Genomic DNA, 12041 nt, shown 5'->3' with positions numbered 1-12041 from the left:
TGTCCAGCCTAAATTGCCAACGGCAGATTCTTTTGATTGATTGATTGATTGATTTTTGAGACGGAGTGTTGCTCTGTCACCCAGGCTGGAGTGCAGTGGCGCGATCTCAGCTCACTGCAAGCTCCATCTCCGAGGTTCACGCCATTCTCCTGCCTCAGCCTCCTGAGTAGCTGGGACTACAGGTGCCCACCACCACGCCCGGCTAATTTTTTGTATTTTTTTAGTAGATACGGGGTTTCACCGTGTTAGCCAGGATGGTCTCGATCTCCTGACCTCATGATCCGCTGGCCTCGGCCTCCCAAAGTGCTGGGATTACAGGTGTGAGCCACCGCTCCTGGCCTGACAGCAGATTCTTTGCCGATAAAGATTTTGCGGCTAGTGGGGTGAGGGCTGTGGGCATCTGAGGGTGTGAGCCAGGCAGGGATAAAGTGGGCACAGAGGGAGGTTTGCTGGGGAGGCTCAGGGATTTTGCTGAAAGCCCACTCTTTGTGACATTGCCAGTCTGAACTGGCCCAGTGCAGGATCCATTTCTCAGAGGAATGACTGGGATCTAGGAGATTGTGGCCATCCTGCTGCATCCCTCACTGACTCTGAGGTCCTTACAGATGATCCTGCACAGATTTTCTCAAGATTTTTAGGGCATGTCCTCTGCAGTGCGCCGTCCCCATCTGCCAAGAAGATTTGGTCAACCTTGGGGCTGAGATAATTGACGAGCTTTCTAAAAGTCTATATATCCCTTTCCTTCCTTTCCCTTTCTGTTAAGAGCATTACTGGCTTAGTTCACCCTGTCTAATTTTTAGATTATAAACCCAGGCTCAAAAGGGGAAGGGGGTCAAATACATGCTCTTAGTAGAGCTGAGATGGGATCTGGGGTTCACTCTGACACCACAGCCCAGCTCCCTCCTGGACACCCCTGAAACTCACTCTGAGGCACGTACCCTGGAGACCTCTGGCTTCTGAGCACCAATTGGCTGGATTTATTTTGCGTGCTTATGAGGGGGAAATGGTATTAGAAAGATCATGCGGCCAGGCATGGTGGCTCATGCCTGTAATCCCAGCACTTTGGGAGGCCAAGGCGGGCAGATCATGAGGTCAGGAGTTCAAGACCAGCCTGGCCAACATGGTGAAGCCCCGTCTCTACCAAAAATACAAAAAATTAACTGGGCGTGGTGGCACGCACCTGTAGTCCCAGCTCCTTGGGAGGCTGAGGCAGGAGAACTGCTTGAACTTGGGAGGTGGAGGTTGCAGTGAGCCGAGACCACGCCACAGCACTGCAGCCCAGGCAACAGAGTGAGATTCCATCTCAAAAAAAAAAAAAAAAAAAGATCATGCAAGTGCCACCTTATTGACCAAAGAAATATCACCGAAAAACCGACTCCATAGTATGGGAGGCCAAGTGCAATGAGCCATTATGAAGATGAGGCGTGGTCTTAGCCAAGACAGGCTCACAAAGGGACCAGCAGCTGCTCAAGCAGGGACAAGTGAAAAGAGGCGGCATGGGAAGGGGGTCTCTGAGGCTGGACTTCGATCCCTGACACAGGAACTGTCCTTGACACAGATTCGTGCTCTATCAAAGGCAGCCGGAGATGCTGGGAACTCCCAACGCGGGTTTGCTCTTCCCCTCATCCCTGTGGCTACCTTTCTCTGTTCCTCTCCTGGCCATGCTCTGTGCCACAACTATTTCTCTTGGTGATCTGCCTGTAATAGGCAGGCTTAGGGGCAGGGTGTCTAGCTGGCTGCAGGCACAAGTCTGGAAAGTGGGCAAGTAGGTATGTGTGCATGGGCAGATGTGTGTGTGTGTGCATGAACAGGCATCTATGTGTGTACGGACAGACATGTGTGTACCGGGGCAGGTGTGTGTGTGGGGTATGGGCAGGCATGTGTGTCTGTGCGCATGAGCAGGCATGTGTGTACCTGGGCAGGCATGTGTGTATGTGTGTGTGTTCATGGGCAGGCATGTGTGTGTGCATGGGCAGGCATGTGTGTACCTAGGCAGCGTGTGTGTGTGTACATGGGCAAGCGTGTGTGTATGTGTGTACATGGGCAGGCGTGTGTGTGTGGTATGGGCAGGCATGTGTGTGTACATGAGCAGGTATGTGTACATGTATGGGCAGGCATGTTTGTGCATGGGCAGGGGTGTGTGCATGCACGGGCAGGTATGTATGTATAATAGGCAGGCATGTGTGTGTGCATGACAGGTGTGTGTGTACATGGGCAGGGGTGTGTGCATGCATGGGTGGGTATGTATGTATAATGGGCAGGCGTGTGTGCATGCAGCTTACATAAGTGGCAGTGCTCTCAGGAGGGAAGCACACAGTACAGACCAGGTTTCCAGCTTTCCCCAGGCAGTGTCCCGTGCAGCCCCTTGTCTGAAGAGGGTGTCACTGATGCCCCCTGCCTCCACGGAGCCCAGCTCTTTCCCTCGGTCTGGAAGACAGCAAGCAGGACCTTGGTTCTTTCTAGGGTAGGCAGTGCCTGGGTCCACGGACCTGTGGTTCCGATTCAAACCATGCAGCCCGAGAGACTCTGGTGGTTCTGGCTGCACTTTTCTACCTTCTCAGCCCCGTTTTCTTGCTGGAGTGAGAGGGCTGCAGGAAGCTTTCCCAGCAGCCGGAGCAGCAGCCAGAGCAGACACGGCAGCAGCCACAGCAGCAGCACTGGCACCCTTCAAATTGGGACTCTAGCCCTTTAAATCTGCTCAGTTACCAAAAAAGAAGAGGCATCAGACCCTGTTAATTAAAGCTCGCCCCGGTCCATCATTCTGAGGAGCTGCAGTGCCCTGCTCCTTCCTGATGGCTTAGAGATTCTCCTTAACTCCCAGCCATGGATCTTGGAGAATTTCCCCCGAGATCAGCAGGAGGTATGACCCTTGCCGATGACACTCTGAAGCTTGTGTAGCTCTAAATCAATGATATAACTGACTGCATGGATGCTGCCTGCTTTCCCCTTTCTGCTTTTCCTCTTCCCCTCATCCTCCTCTCCAATTTCCCAGCTTGTGTTTAGTTGAGACAGAATCAAGTTTTGATGGGTTTCGGAGGAAGGGGAGGGGTAGGGAGATCTGGAGGTGGCGGTGGCTCCTGGTGTGTTTGTTTTGGCCCTGGCTTCACCCAGCTGTCAAAGTGGTTTGGAGGAGTGAGGAGACACGCTTCTTTCAGCTCTGGCTCATGCAAAACCATTTCCTCCTGGCCGGGTCCCTTCCCCTTGGAGATAATGAAAAGGGCATAACCCTGACTTGACTTGCCTATCAAATCCATGCCCTGCCACTCGGTTGGAACATGGCTGTGTGGCTGCGCTCCTATGTTATTGGAAAACTCATTCCATACAACTTTCTCCCTGTAAATCGTCCCGGAGGAACGTCTTGCTGACACCTGTCCCCCCTCCCCGCCCCTGCCCTCATTCTCCCCTCCTCTTTAGTCTCCTTTCAAATGCTTGCTGTGTGATTTCAGGAATTCCTAACCCTGTCCCTTGTGCCTTTTGAGGAAACTCACTTCTAGCCGAGTCTCAGGTTCTGTGGCAAAGAGTTGTTTTGATTCAGGAATCTGCTCTAGCCTGGCAGAGAGAAGGAGTAGATTTATCTTCTTTGTACGTTGCATTGTGTAAATCGTACATGGGCTCAGAGAACATCTATCTGCAAATCTTTCATTGATTTGTTTTTGACCCTCACGGGGTGCCTTCTGGGTGAAATGCTCTTCCCGAGTCATACCCAAAGGAAAGATTTCCTTTCCATCAGCTTGACACGACTTCACAAACATCCCTGAAAGTCAGACTTGGGCAGAGGGAGGCATTTTCATTGGCCTGAGTGACAGTCGTCTCTGGGGGTCCCAGGGGCATGGGTTCGTGTGACTTGGGAGCAGCGCTTCTAAGGACTTCCAATTCCCCACCTGGGAGAGGAGCTTGGGAGGCAAAGTGCTTTTACTGAATTTTCCAGGGGCTTTAAAACATGCTGAATGGTTAACATCCCCGTTCAAGTCTTGAGAGGGATCTGAGCCAAAACACAGCTCACGTGAGTAGGGATTTTCCCCCAAAGTGATTGCCTGCAGAGTCCTGAACCGTTTCCATGAACGGTAGTTACCGCGTTTGCAGCTAAATCCCTTTGCAATCCCCCAGCCAAAGATGGGCACTTTCTCTGGGTCAATGTCCCGGAAGTCAGCCCGTCTGCTTCCCAGACCCTGGAGGTGCAATGCATTTTGTAAGATCAGAATCATCAAACTCTCCGCTGTGGCAGAAACTCTCTGATTTAGGAGAGACCATTCAGAGCTTATGAGTGAAGCTCTTGATGGAAAGAATTCTCATCCCCTTGCCCATTGGTGGATCTGTGTGGTTGATTTAAAGATTCTGAAGAAGTAACCCTGGGAGAGATGTTTCCTGCAAACAGAAACTCAGCATGGAGGCCTTGGTCGCACCGGTTAAAGGGAGGAGGCTTCGGGGAGGGTGGCGTTGGAGGTGTTGTGAGGTCCTTTTTTTTTTTTTTTTTGAGATGGAGTCTCTCTGTCGCCCAGGCTGGAGTACAGTGGCGTAATCTCAACTCACTGCAAGCTCCACCTCCCGGGTTCACGCCATTCTCCTGCCTCAGCCTCCCCAGTAGTTGGGACTACAGGCGCCCGCCACCTCGCCTGGCTAATTTTTTTGTATTTTTAGTAGAGATGGGGTTTCACCGTGTTAGCCAGGATGGTCTCGATCTCCTGACCTTGTGATCCACCCACCTCAGCCTCCCAAAGTGCTGGGATTACAGGCGTGAACCACCGCGCCCAGCCGAGGTCCTTTTTAAAAGTCGTTCTGTCAGCTGGTCTGTGAGGGTCAGGTTCTCTCCTGGAGCTGAGGATAGAAGTGGACTGAGGCCATGGTTAGCTGGGTGAGTTCCTTGAGGTCACAGACCATTCAGTGGAGAAGGTTCATCCACACAGCTATAGGCACCTCTTCCTCTGTTGCCTGGGGGCCCAAAGGTCAACACCCTTCTTTTACTTTCTAAGGGAAGCCAAAAGAGGCTTGAAATAGATGTCACTAACTGTGTTTTTGTACCGGCTGGGGCCTATTAACAATAACTAATTAAGTAGACTATTCCTTTGTGTCAAATTTTCTTTTCAACTTAATGGGGGGTGTGTGTGTGTGTGTTTAATTCACTGATGGCTGCTGGCTTTCAAGAAGCTGTAAACAGGTCCCAGGGGAGTTTGCTTAGATCTGGCAACTTTGTGTAGTTCTGTGGTCTGTTGACATTTCTTTAATGGCCGTGGGGGGCTCTTAGCTTACAGGGTGGTGGGAAAGGCATGGCCTTTCGGGACCGACAGACCTTCATTGGAGTCTCAGCTTCACCACACAAGAGCAGGTAGCCTGGGCTGCTGGTTAATCTCACTGCGCGTCAGTTTCTCTGTCTGTAACATGGTAGCATTGTCAGGATTAAATGGAGTCATTTAGCTAAAGTCTGTGTAAGTAGCTGGTACAAAGGAGTATCTCTTCTTTCAATTGCATCTGCCGTGAATTAAATCAACATTAACACAAAGCATTGGACTGTTTAAATAGTTACAGTGACCCCTGTGATTGCTGGACTGTGCCTTTTCTGAGGGCAGGGATGGCCTCCTCCTTGTCACTCTATCCCTCCCAAAAGCTAGCACAGGGACTGGCATGGCGCGGAAGCGACATAAAAGTTTATTGAATGAATACCTGCCAGTCTGTGGACAGGTAACCTTCAACATAGGTGGTTTTTAATGACTAAGCAAAACCAATTCTCACTCAGTTTACTTAAGAAATACAGCTGAGCCAGTTAGATCAAAGAGCTTTGTAACTGTAATAAATTTGGATTAAGATAGATCCATTTGTGGGGAAACTTGAACCATACTAAAAAAAATATTGTCTCCTGCACTGGAACCTGTACTGGGTGCCTGCGGACTCCAGGAGTGCCCCGGGAGCCATTCTGATTGCTAGCAGCCTTCCCTCTTCATGTGCTACTTCCTCTTTTTCATGCTTTGGAGAAGAGAAGAGACTCTGAAAGGGGAGAACTGCTGTGAATGGAAAGAGGAGCTTCAACTGCTACTCTGGGGTGTAGAATGAATCTATCAATATATCAATCCATTAAAAAAGAGTAAGTTGATTTGTGTGGAGACACTTAGTACCTACCAGGGAGAGCCATTGATTTAACAATTTTTTAAAAATTTAATTATTTAGTTTTTGAGATGGAGTCTCACTCTGTCACCCAGGCTGGAGTGCAATGGCATGCTCTCTGCTCACTGCAGCCTCCACCTCCCGGAGGCTGCAGTGAGCCGAGATCGCACCACTGCACTCCAGCCTGGGCAACAAGAGAGAAACTCTGTCTCAAAACAAACAAAAAAAATTGATCAGAGATCATCATCATCATCATAGTAAATACCACCACCACCACCTAACATTCGCAGAGGGTCTCTCTAGCTAGGGGTTGGAGGAACCCACATGAGATTGGCTGTCCCCTATTCTCAAGTAAAGGGATGGGGGGTAAATAGTGTGTGTCATAGGCTATAAGAGGCACGAGTCCAGTGGATCATGGGAGGATGATGATCTTGTCCTTGGGAAAGCTTCTTCCGAGTAGATGATCCCCAAACTGAGTCCCGACAGAGGTGGCTATGAAGTATCATCCTAGGCTGAAGAAATTACACACGCAAAGAACAGAGGTGAAAGAAACAGTCGAGGGAGTGGCAGCAAATCTGTCTAACCATTATGGGAGGCAATGCGATAAAAGAAGAAGCTGGAGAGGAGACAGGGGTTAGATCCTAAAGGACCCTGGGTGCGTGAAAGGCGGGGACTTCATTTTGAAGGAGATGGAGTCACTGAAGGATTTTAAGCAACGGAATTACTTGGGGAAATTGAATTGAACAAATATGCACTGAGCATCGATCCTTTGCCAAGCTGTGTCCTACGCACCGGGGATGTGGCGGTGAACACAGCACACGAAATCCCCTGCTCTTGCGGAACTTGCAGGCAGTGAATACGACAAAATAAATAAATAAATAAATAAATAAATAAATACATAAATAAGTCACGAAAGGTAAATTGTACAGAGCACATCAGACGGTGACACATGCTTTGGAGAGAAATACAACTGAGGAGGAGGATGAGGTCCCGAGACAGGCATGTGTGTGTGTGTGCAACCCTTAATAATGCTGAATCCTAAGTAAGTGCAATCATTAATAAAGTTTAATCCTAAATAAGTGCAACCCTAAATAAAATGCAATCCTAAATAAGTGCAACCCTAAATAAAGTATAATTCTAAATAAGTGCAACCCTACATAAAGTGCAATCGTAATTAATTGCAGCCCTACATAAAGTGCAATCCTAAATAAAATGCAATCCTAAATAAATAAAGGTGGCAGCAGAATGAAAACTCTCGGAGGCGTTGTAAGAGCTTTGGCTTTTGCTTTGAGTGAGGCGGGAGCCAGCGCTGGGCTCTGAGCAGAGGAGAAACATTTTTAAATGATCCTCCTCACTGCTGTGTTGAGGAAAGATTGTGGGTGGGCAAGGCGGGAGCAGGAAGATCATCCAGGAGGTGAACATGTAATCCAGGCAAGAGGTGATGGTGGCTGGCCAGTGGGGTACCAGTGGAGGTCTGCCAAATGCGAGGATTCTGAACTTCTTGTTTTTTTTTCAGGATGGAGGCAATGGGATGTGTTGATGGGTTGGAGAGTTGTGTGAGATGAGTCGAGGATGACTCAAGCTTCCTTGGCCTGAGACGGGGACAGCTGTGGGTGGAGCAGGTTTGGGAGGAGAGCAGGAGTCGGGTGTTTCTCATGTTAAATTGGAGACGTCTGTTGAGGCTCCCGGTGGAGATGTTGAGTGGGCAGTCCTGGGTTCACGGGAGAGATTTGGGCTGGAGACAGCCTTGGGAATCAGAGTACAGATGGTATTTAAAGCCATCTCAGATGAGATCATCAGGAGATGGAAGAGACGAAGAACTGAGTTCTGAGGCATCACGGCTATTTACAGGTTAAAAAGATGACCAGAAACCAAACCCGGAGATTGAGAAGGAGGTATCTTCCTTCTTTCTCGTTCAAGATGATTCTCCTCGTTTGTACATTCTACATCCTCGTCTCTCCTGGGACCAAGACTCATAGCTCGTTCTCCCAAATTTTTTTTTGTTTGTTTTTCTCAGATGGAGTTTCGCTCTGTTGCTCAGGCTGAAGTGCAATGGTGCAATCTTGGCCCACTGAAAACTCCACCTCCTGGGTTCAAGATATTCTCCTGCTTCAACCTCCCAAGTAGCTGGGATTACAGGCGTATGCTGCCATGCCCGACTAATTTTTATATTTGTAGTAGAGATGGGGTTTCACCCTGTTGGCCAGGCTGGTCTCGAACTCCTGCCCTCAGGTGATCCTCCTGTCTCAGCTACTCAAAGTGCTGGGATTACAGGCATGAGTCACCATGCCTGGCCCTCATTCTCCCAATTTTTAACTTGTTCCTTTCTCCTGGCTTCTTCCCACCTCTCTGTAGGTCTGCTCAGATCTTTCTCATCTTAGAAAAAACCTTCCCTTAGCTCCTACCGACTCCTTTAGCTTTTGCTCTCTTGTTCTCTTTTTCTTCACAGATAAACTTTTCTTTCTTTCTTTCTTTTTTTTTTTTTTTTTGAGACGGAGTCTCGCTCTGTCGCCCAGGCTGGAGTGCAGTGGCCAGATCTCGGCTCACTGCAAGATCTGCCTCCCGGGTTCACGCCATTCTCCTGCCTCAGTCTCCCGAGTAGCTGGGACTACAGGAGCCCGCCACCTCGCCCGGCTAGTTTTTTGTATTTTTTAGTAGAGACGGAGTTTCACCGTGTTAGCCAGGATGGTCTCGATCTCCTGACCTCGTGATCCGCCCGTCTCGGCCTCCCAAAGTGCTGGGATTACAGGCTTGAGCCACCACGCCCGGCCAAACTTTTATTTCTTTAAGCATTAATCAAACAACTGCTGCATACCAGGAGTAAAGAATATGGAAACAAAAGACAGATTTTACTCTACTTGAAAGAATATTTATTTACACCTTGTCTACTTCCATAAAGCATTTTGGATAGCATTTTTGACACGCATATATAGTAAAATATAAAATATATGATCATAAACTAAACATAAAAAATTTTGTACCAAAAAAATTTGCATTTATGTTCTAAAATACGATTTAGAACAGAGGAGCAAGATCAGGACAAAAAACAGAATGCAGAAATAAAGGTCATAAGATTCTATTTTATTATTATTATTGTTTGTTTTTGAGACAGAGTCTCGCTCTGTTGCTGAGGCTGGAGTGCAGTGGTGCGACCTTGGCGCACTGCAACCTCTGCCTCCCGGGTTCAAGCGATTCTCCTGTTTCAGCCTCTGGAGTAGCTGGGATTACAGGCATAAGCCACCACACCCAGCTGAGTTTTGTATTTTTAGTAGAGAAGGGGTTTCCTCATATTGACCAGGCTGATCTTGAACTCCTGGCCTCAAGTGATCCACCTGCCTCAGCCTTCCAAAGTGCTGAGATTACAGGCTTGAGCCACTGTGCCTGGCCAGATTCTACTTTATTTTAATTTTGAGAGACAAAGTCTCACTGTGTTGTCCAGGCTGGTCTTAAACTCCTGGCCTCGAGTGATCCCCCTACTTTGGCCTCCCAAAGTACTGAGATTACAGGCATGAGTCCCTGCGCCTGACTGGTCATAAAAGTGTATGAGAATATAATTGAGCTGCTAATCTGATCAGAACTTTCTGGTCAGAAAACAGAAAATGGGATTTTTTTTTTTTTTTTTTTGAGACGGAGTCTTGCTATCTCCCAGGCTGGAGTGCAGTGGCCCGATCTCGGCTCACTACAACCTCCGCCTCCCGGGTTCAAGCAATTCTCCTGTCTCAGCCTCCCGAGTAGTTGGGACTACAGGCGTCCGCCACCACTCCTGGCTAATTTTTATATTTTTAGTAGAGACGGGGTTTCACCATATTGGCCAGGCTGGTCTCGAACTCCTGACCTTGTGATCCGTCCGCCTTGGCCTCCCAAGTGCTGGGATTACAGGCTTGAGCCACCGTGCCCAGCCTGAAAATGGGAATTTCTTAAAAAAATTTACCAATGCTCTCAGATCATAATTGTATGGGTCAATACATATTTGGGTTTTGGGTATTCTGGGTGCTACCTAACCAGGACCCAGACCCAGAAACAGGACATGGTCTGCACCCCAGCGCCACCCCAGTGATCATTTCCAGTTGGTGTTCTCTCCAGGGACTGACATTAACCATTTGTCTGTTTTAAACTATTTTGGGAATTGCATTCTGAGTTTTGTTGTCCATGAGATGATATGGTTCCTTAAGGAAAACCAAAGCTTTCTGGCATTTAATTCTAAATCATACAGTTGATCCTTGAACAGTTTGGGTGTGAACTGTAAGAGGCCAATTATATACAGATCTCCTTCTGCCTCTACCACCCCTGAGACAGCAAGACCAACCCCTCTTTTTCTTCCTCCTCCTAAGCCTCCTCAGTGTGAAAAAGACAAGCAGAGGCCCGGCGCGGTGGCTCACACATGTAATCCCAGCACTTTGGGAGGCCAAGGCGGGTAGATCATGAGGTCAAGAGTTCAAGACCAGCCTGGCCAAGATGGTGAAACCCCGTCTCTACTACAAATACAAAAAAATTAGCCAGGCATGGTGTTGGGCGCCTGTAATCCCAGCTACTCAGGAGGCTGAGGCAGAGAATTGCTTGAACCCGGGAGGCGGAGGTTGCAGTGAGCCGAGATTGCGCCATTGCACTCTAGCCTGGGCGAAAAAGCGAGACTCCATCTCAAAAAATAAATAAATAAATAAATAAAATAAACGACAAGGATAAAGACCTTTATGATGATCCACTTCCATTTAATGAATAGTCAATATATTTTTCTTCTTCATGATATTTTAATAACATTTCCTCTTTTCTAGCTTTATTGTAAGAATACTGAATATATTATATCTAACACACAACATATGTGTTAATCAACTGTTTACGTTATCAGTAAGCCTTCCGGTCAACAGTAGGCTATTAGCAGTCAAGTTTTTGGAGATTCAAAAGTCATACGTGACTGGGCATAGTGGCTCACACCTGTAATCTCAAGACTTTGGGAGGCTGAGGTAGGAGGACTGTATGAGCTCAGGGGTTTGATACCAGCCTGGGCTTGTAAAATAATTTAAATTATTTCTAGAAATAATTTTAAAAATTAACTAGTTATGATGGTAAGTGCCTGTAGTTACAGCTACTTGGGAGGCTAAGGAAGGAGGATCACTTGAGCCCAGGAGGCTGCAGTGAGCTATGATGGCGCCACTGCACTCCAGGCTTGGCAGCAGAGTGATACGCTGTCTCCAGAAAAAAAGAAAGAGTTGTATGCAGATTTTCAACGGCATGGGGTAAGGGGAGCAGCACCCCTAACCCCCACAGCGTTCGAGGGTCAACTGTATTTTCTTCTGAGTTTCCATTTAAGGAATGCTGAAAAGTTGGGAGGCCTGTACCTTGTCTGTTTCCATAACATACTTTGGATAGCATGCAAATTTATGTGTGTGTAATGAAACATAAAATATAAACTTATAAACTAAGGTGGAGAGTGGCAGCTATTTGGCATCGCTTGAAGCCCAACCAGGGGCAGTCGGAAGGTAGAATCTGGAGAGGATGGAGTGTTAAATGCCAGTGAGATGAAGCAACATAAGGCCCGGAAGTGTCCCTCGGAGTTAGAAAGTAGGAGGCAGCCAGCCAGGTTCCTGGAGCGATGGAGGTAGAAGCCAGATTGAGGGAGGAGGTCAAGGAAGTAATAAGAAATTTGCTGTGATGTCTCTACGTGGTGGCTACTATTTTAAGATGGTCTATTCTCATGGGAAGGAGAGAAAAGATGGCAGGTAGAAGACCTTGCAAAACCTAAGGAAGGATTTTGTTTATTTCTCGATAGAATGAGAGAGACTTAATCGTGTTTTTGGAGAAATAGGTAGTCAAGAAATACAGGCAAGGCTGGGCGCCGTGGTTCACTTCTGTAATCTCAACACTCTGGGAGGCTGAGGTGGGAGGATGGCTTGAGCCTATGAGTTCAAGGCCAGCCTGGGCAACATAGTGAGACTCCATCTCTACAA

The 12041-nt window shown here is 47.9% G+C and overlaps 1 protein-coding gene across 1 annotated transcript in view; it reads left to right on the top strand.

The window, feature by feature from the left end:
* The first annotated feature begins 2750 nt into the window (after positions 1 to 2750).
* The window catches only part of CALN1 (calneuron 1), a 668523-nt gene continuing 659232 nt past the window's right edge, over positions 2751 to 12041 (top strand). Inside the window, exon 1 of the mRNA XM_026446609.1 lies at positions 2751 to 2860. The gene's annotated coding sequence lies outside the window, so the exon portion shown is untranslated. The remainder of the gene's footprint in view (positions 2861 to 12041) is intronic.

This window comes from Piliocolobus tephrosceles, chromosome 8 (assembly GCF_002776525.5).
Source record: "Piliocolobus tephrosceles isolate RC106 chromosome 8, ASM277652v3, whole genome shotgun sequence".
NCBI classification, from domain to species: Eukaryota; Metazoa; Chordata; class Mammalia; order Primates; family Cercopithecidae; genus Piliocolobus; species Piliocolobus tephrosceles.
Note: the sequence above shows the minus strand (reverse complement) of the source record. Positions and strands in the feature narration are given on the sequence as shown.